Below are 6,154 nucleotides of genomic sequence, written 5' to 3'. Positions count from 1 at the left end.
GAAGGAGAGAGGGAGGAATGAGATGATGTGGAGGGAGGGAGACCCACCCCCATCTGGCTCTTCCTAACAGGACATGGAGGATTTGGGGGCCAAGTGGGCTTCAGCTCCACCCAATCACCTCACCTTCTGGAAGGTCTCCCCCATGGCCAGAATCTCCCTGGCTTCTATTCTGTTGGTGTTTAGCTGCAATCCAGTTGGTCAAGCTTATGGCATCTATCTGATCATTTCCATCCCGTCCAGTACCCTGCCTATCTATCGGGGGTGTGTGTTCAGCATTCTGAGTAGCATTTTGTATTAAGACTGTGGAAGAAAGATGCTGCCTCTTCCCTTTGATGCTCTGACCTGCAGGGAAGGGCCCACAGTGACACTCTGTGTTGTAAAGATTTCGGAGGTTGAGTTGTATCCTTGCCCTGCCTGCGCCTCACCCAATCTGCAAACCTCCTGTTTTCCTCCTGTCCTTGGGAAAACACTTCCACCCATTTGAAAATGTGAGCTGTTTGCCCACAGCTCCTTAGGGTTGAGTCACTAGCAGCCGAAACCATAGACATTGTCCAACCTGCAGCCAAACCACCGCTCTGAGCGAGGGTACGATATGTTTGCTCTTGGTTTCACACCCTCATGCTGGCCACCTATATTTTGGCAGCTCTGACTGCCAGGTCTTCAGGGACCTGTGGGCAGCGACCCAGGATCTGGATTGTAATGGATAGTTTGGCGACACTGTTTACTTGAGCAGTTTAGAATCTGGCCAAGGAGACAAAGTGTGAGCAAGAAAATGATAGAATACAGCATTCCCTGTAGGTGGGAGCACGCTGAGTGGTATGGACAAGTAATTTGGGGCTTGGGATGGGAAAGCTCTTCCCCTCTCCCCCAGACTTATTTATTTATTTTAGAGGAAGAGAGCATGAGAGCAGGGGGGGGGGTGGGAGGCAGAGGGAGAAGGAGAGAGACCTTCAAGCCGACTCCCCGCTGAGCACAGAGCTGGTTGTGGGGCTCCATCTCATGACCCTGAGATCATGACCTGAGCCAAAGTCAGACGCTCAACCCACTGAGCCACCCAGGCTCCCTGAGCTCATTTTAAAATATAGTTGGGGGCAGCCCCAGTGGCGCAGCAGTTTAGTGCCGCCTGCAGCCCGGGGTGTGATCCTGGAGACCCGGAATCAAGTCCCACATTGGGCTCCTTGCATGGAGCCTGCTTCTCTCTGCCTGTGTCTCTGCCTCTGTGTGTGTGTGTGTGTGTGTGTGTGTGTGTGTTTCTCATGAATAAATAAATAAATAAATCTTTAAAAAATAAAATATATTTGGATTACTCCTCTCCCCACCCTGCCCTGAAGACTGCCTTATATAAATGTGTAGTATCTACCGATTTCATTGATCCACTTTGTCCTTCCAAACCAACCTTTCAAAATGTGATGAACTTTAGATTTTATTCAGAGAGGCGCCCCCCAACCTTTCCCACTGCCGGTGCCCGCACTCCACATGCATGTCATCCTTAAGATGACCCTGTAGAGTCGGTCTGCTTTGTGTCCCATTTTTCAGATGGGAGGACTGAGCTCTAAATAGATGAATGGATTGCCCGATCCTACAGTTCCTAAGAGACAAAGTTAGGGCTTGGCCCCTGGTGATTTGACTGGAGTCCAGACCCCCCTCCTCCTGCCTCCAGGATGTCACATGTCACCTTTCCTTCTAGAAGCCACCGTAAACTCTCACTTCAGGTTTCCTGAGTCAGCCTTCTGCTTCTGGCCTCCCCCGAAGCTGCCGCCTAAAGACACGGGAGCTGGTATTTGTGGCCCCCCTCAAATCGTGGGAGAAGCCACCCAGTCTGCCAGCTTTCTTTCCCACTCAGTTTGGACATTTCTCCAATTTCACCCCTGGTTTCCTTGGAAATTCCATTTGCTCGTCTTCATATCTCTCTTGGAGGGGCCTCTTTCCTTTGTTGCTTATTCATTGGGACTTTCTGGGATTTTTATTTCCACCTGGAATTTTGAGATCTTAAATATGGGGATCCCCAAACTTTCTTTATAAAAAACCATCTTTTTCATAGCTTTCTGTAATTCCTAGCTTCTAATTTGGCTTTGTTTGAAGTTGCTCTATTCCCTTTTAAAGATTTAATGTCCCCAGCTACTTGATGACATTTTGGTTCAGATAGACCTTGGGTGGCTTCTACTTGCCGTCCTCAGAGACCCACCGTTCCTGCTGTATCACCAGCTCTGCTTGCACCACCATGTGGAGACTTTGAGACCCTGGGTGTCTCCGGGGTCCTGCTTTCCTTAACAGTAGACTTTTAGGGGATGCCACCAAAGGCAGGCTGGCTCTAAGTATCCCACCTAACCTAACCTGGCTCACAGGCCCTATGGCCCCGCTACTCTGAGCCGCTTCGTTAACATATCTGGCCACTGCTTAAAGATGGTTTAGTGTTTCCCTCTGTCCAGGCCCAAGGCCAGCAGTTTCGCCTTATTGTAACAAGTTCCCATTTCGATCTCTCTTGGAAGGGGAGAGGAGCCTGGCATCGTCTGGATAGTGTGTCTCCTCTAAAGGTCTGGTCACCAGATGTGTGTTGTAGAGACTGCTTCTCTCATCCCAAAACAATGCCACGGTTGCAGGAGCTGCCATTAACCTGCAGTGTCCCTGATGCCTCCTCAGTGAGCAGGTCCACCTTGGCGCCCCCACCGCCCCCGGGATCCCTGGAGCATGTGTGCAGATATCTGAGAACATCTTGCCCTGAGCTCCTGGAGCCCCAAGCTTGTGCCCCCAGCACACAGACCAGAATGAAAAGTTCTTTAGAAATGAGCATGGGGGATCCCTGGGTGGTGCAGGGGTTTAGCGCCTGCCTTTGGCCCGGGGCACGATCCTGGAGACCCGGGATCGAGTCCCACGTCGGGCTCCCGGTGCGTGGAGCCTGCTTCTCCCTCTGCCTGTGTCTCTGCCTCTCTCTCTCTCTATGTCTATCATAAATAAATAAATAAATAAATAAATAAATAAATAAATAAAATCTTAAAAAAAAAAAAAAGAAATGAGCATGGATGGGACGCCTGGGTGGCTCAGTGGTTGGGCATCTGCCTTCCGCCCAGGGCATGATCCTGAGGGTACAGGATTGAATCCCGCATTGGGCTCCCTGCATGGAACCTGCTTCTCCCTCTGCCTGTGTCTCTGCCTCTCTATCTCTCTGTGTCTCATGAATAAATAAATAAATAAATCTTAAAAAGAAAAAAAAAGAAATGAGCATGGAAAGCATAAGCATTCCACTTCTTGCAGAGGATTCTCAACTGCAGAGAAGCAGTTCCCCTCTCTCCAAACTTAGGGCCGGGTCCCCAGCAGGCAGGGCACACTGACCAGGATTACGACCGTGTCTCTCATCATCAGCTGTGCTGGGCCTCAGTTTCTTCTCTGTGCTTGGGACCAACAGCCCAATGACACCCTTGGGAAGATTTAAGGAGATAATAATACACTTAAAGGGCCTGGCACACATGGGCAGCGCGCGGTTGGCGTTCTGAACTGGAAAGGAAGCCTTGGCAGGGAGGGGGGCGCCGCACACGAGGTCAGCTCCGGGGTGAGTGACGCTGAAGCTCTTTTTCCCATCTGTGCCCTCCGCAGGGGGTCCCTGCTCCCCCAGCAAGACGTCCCAGCCCTGAAGTTCCGCCGCTGGCCGCCAGGGGGAGACAGGGCGCCGGCTCCCTCGCGGGCCTCCCGCGGGCGCGTTCACAGAGCCTCCAGAGCGCGGCCGTGCGGGGCCCCGCGAGCATCTCCGGGGCGGGGCGCGCATGCGCAGAAGCCTGCGCATCCCGCGGGGCTGACCCGGGAAGGTGGAGGATGGAGGCTCTCGGGGGTCAGACGCGGGGGCACCTGTGGCAACCACCAGTTTTCCGCTTGGATTTCCAGAAGGGATGACCTGGCCCCCTTCAGAGTTAGCATTTCTTCCCTGTCGAGGATGCTCTTGCATTCCAAAGAGAGGGACAGAAGGGACGTTGGCGGGGCACCTGCAGCCCTGGGGGCAGAGTCTGGACCGTGTAGCAGGTGCAGAAGAGGCATCCTCCAAGCAGCCCAGGGGGGTGGCTGTGAGCTGTGCTCCGGGTGGGGGGCAGGATCCGGGCCCGGGGAGCGTCCGTGTTCTAACTTAGGGCCCCCATTCCTCACCCCCAGGCCAGAGGCTCCTGTCCCCGCTGCCGCTTGTGGATGGGACGCCACGACTTAGGATCAACGTAGCCTAGACGTTAAGGGAAGGGGAAGAAAAATAATGAAGCGCAGGTCGCGCTCTTGGAATTAGTTTGATGGGAGGTGAGTTCGGTGTCCGGAGACGGGCGAGATCCCCAGAAGGGGGTCAGGGAGCAGGTGCGCTACTGCTCCAAGTGTGATCCGCAGGGGGTTGATATAAAGGCCTCTTGTGGGGCGGGGTTGGGAGCCCAGTGAGTGTGGATCCCGCAAGCGGAAGGTGGAAGCACTTTACTTAATGAGGAATGTCGGGGTGGGGACACTCACTGCTGTGTCCCCAGATCCCACTTACACCTGCCAGGGGCGAGAGGATGGGCAGAGTCGGGGAGACAGGTCACTGTAGGTCTCCCCTGGAAAGGTCTCAACCCTTGGACGTGCCCCAGGAAGAGGGGCGGGGGCCCTGGGAGGGGCTGGGGGCAGGGGCATGACTTCCCCTTCCCACCTGCAGAGTCCCTTGCTTCTCAGTAGGTGGGGCTCACAGCCCCAAAGCTCCTACCTGCCTACCTGCTCCTACCTGTCAACCCACCCTAACCCTACAGCAAACACCCAGTGCCCGCTCCAGGGGGAATGGGCATCCTAGGGGAATAGCCCTGCAATAGCGAGGGAGTTTGGGGTCCCTAAGGCTGTTCTCGTCGCTCAGTCAACAAAGAAGGACGGCTCCTCACTCTCCGTACTGTCCCCGCCGGGAATGTGGGGAGAGCAATATGGATCCCGGTGTCCAGTGATTTATCACTTTCCCTCATCTGTACACTTGTTGGTAAGGAAGTACCCAGAGCCCTTGACAACGGCTGGGGGTCCTATTGTGAAGACCTTACAATGCCATCGGAATTCTAATGTTGGCTTGGGTGGGAGGGTGGACATGAAATCCTCGGAGCCTGTGAGTTCCCGTCTGGCCTGGGTGTGGGGTGGGCACCCTGAACACCTAGCAGAAACCCTCACTGGTTCTAGAGACTTCTCCCACACAGATGAGTCATCGTGTCTTCCAGCACCGGCAGCAGCACCCTGACCCTATGCTGCCCTCTGTCTCAGGGACCCTGGCCTGGGATGGCAGGCATCAGGTGAACCCTGGTCGGCCTGAATCCTTACCCGGTTCATCTTATTCTTCTGCTCCAACCCAGCCCCTCCCAGTGTGGGATCCCACCCTGCAGGTGCTTGTTTAGGGCCACAGTGTTACCCTCCCCGTGACTGTCTCCAATCCAGGCTGCTCACCCCAGAGCAGAACAAGGCCAGCCAGCCAGGATATCTTCCTTTTAAGGTGAGTGTCAACAGCACTCCCTCTCCCCCAGAGAGATAACCTCTGCGGAGTAAACTTTCTAGAAAATAAGCCCCATGGATGAGGCTTGGTACTCTCCCATTAGAAACTCACGATACGGGGATCCCTGGGTGGCTCAGCGGTCTAGTGCCTGCCATCAGTCCAGGGTGTGATCCTGGAGTCCCGGGATCGGGTCCTACATCGGGCTCCCTGCGTGGAGCCTGCTTCTCCCTCTGCCTGTGTCTCTGCCTCTCTCTCAGTCTGTGTCTCTCATGAATAAATAAATAAAATATTAAAAAAAGAAAAAAAAGAAAAGAAACTCACGATACGGCAGCCTGGGTGGCTCAGCGGTTTAGTGCCACCTTCAGCCCAGGGTGTGATCCTGGAGACCTAGGATCAAGTCCCATGTCAGGCTCCCTGCATTGAGCCTGCTTGTGTCTCTGCCTCTCTCTCTTTGTCTCTCATGGATAAATAAATAAAATCTTAAAAAAACTTCACAATATTTAGGGGTGCCCTGGGGTGCTCAGATGGTGGAGTGTCCAACTCCTGGTTTCAGCTCAGGTCATGATCTCGCAGTCATGGGGTCGAGGCCCAAGTCAGGCTCTGCACTCAGTGGAGAGTCTGCTTGGGATTTGTACCCCTCTTTCTTTCTCTCTCTCTAAAAAATTAAAGGCACCTCAAACCCTACTTTCCGAG

The sequence above is a fragment of the Canis lupus genome, chromosome 5 (genome assembly GCF_011100685.1).
Source record: "Canis lupus familiaris isolate Mischka breed German Shepherd chromosome 5, alternate assembly UU_Cfam_GSD_1.0, whole genome shotgun sequence".
NCBI classification, from domain to species: domain Eukaryota; kingdom Metazoa; phylum Chordata; class Mammalia; order Carnivora; family Canidae; genus Canis; species Canis lupus.
This window is presented reverse-complemented; position numbering follows the sequence as displayed.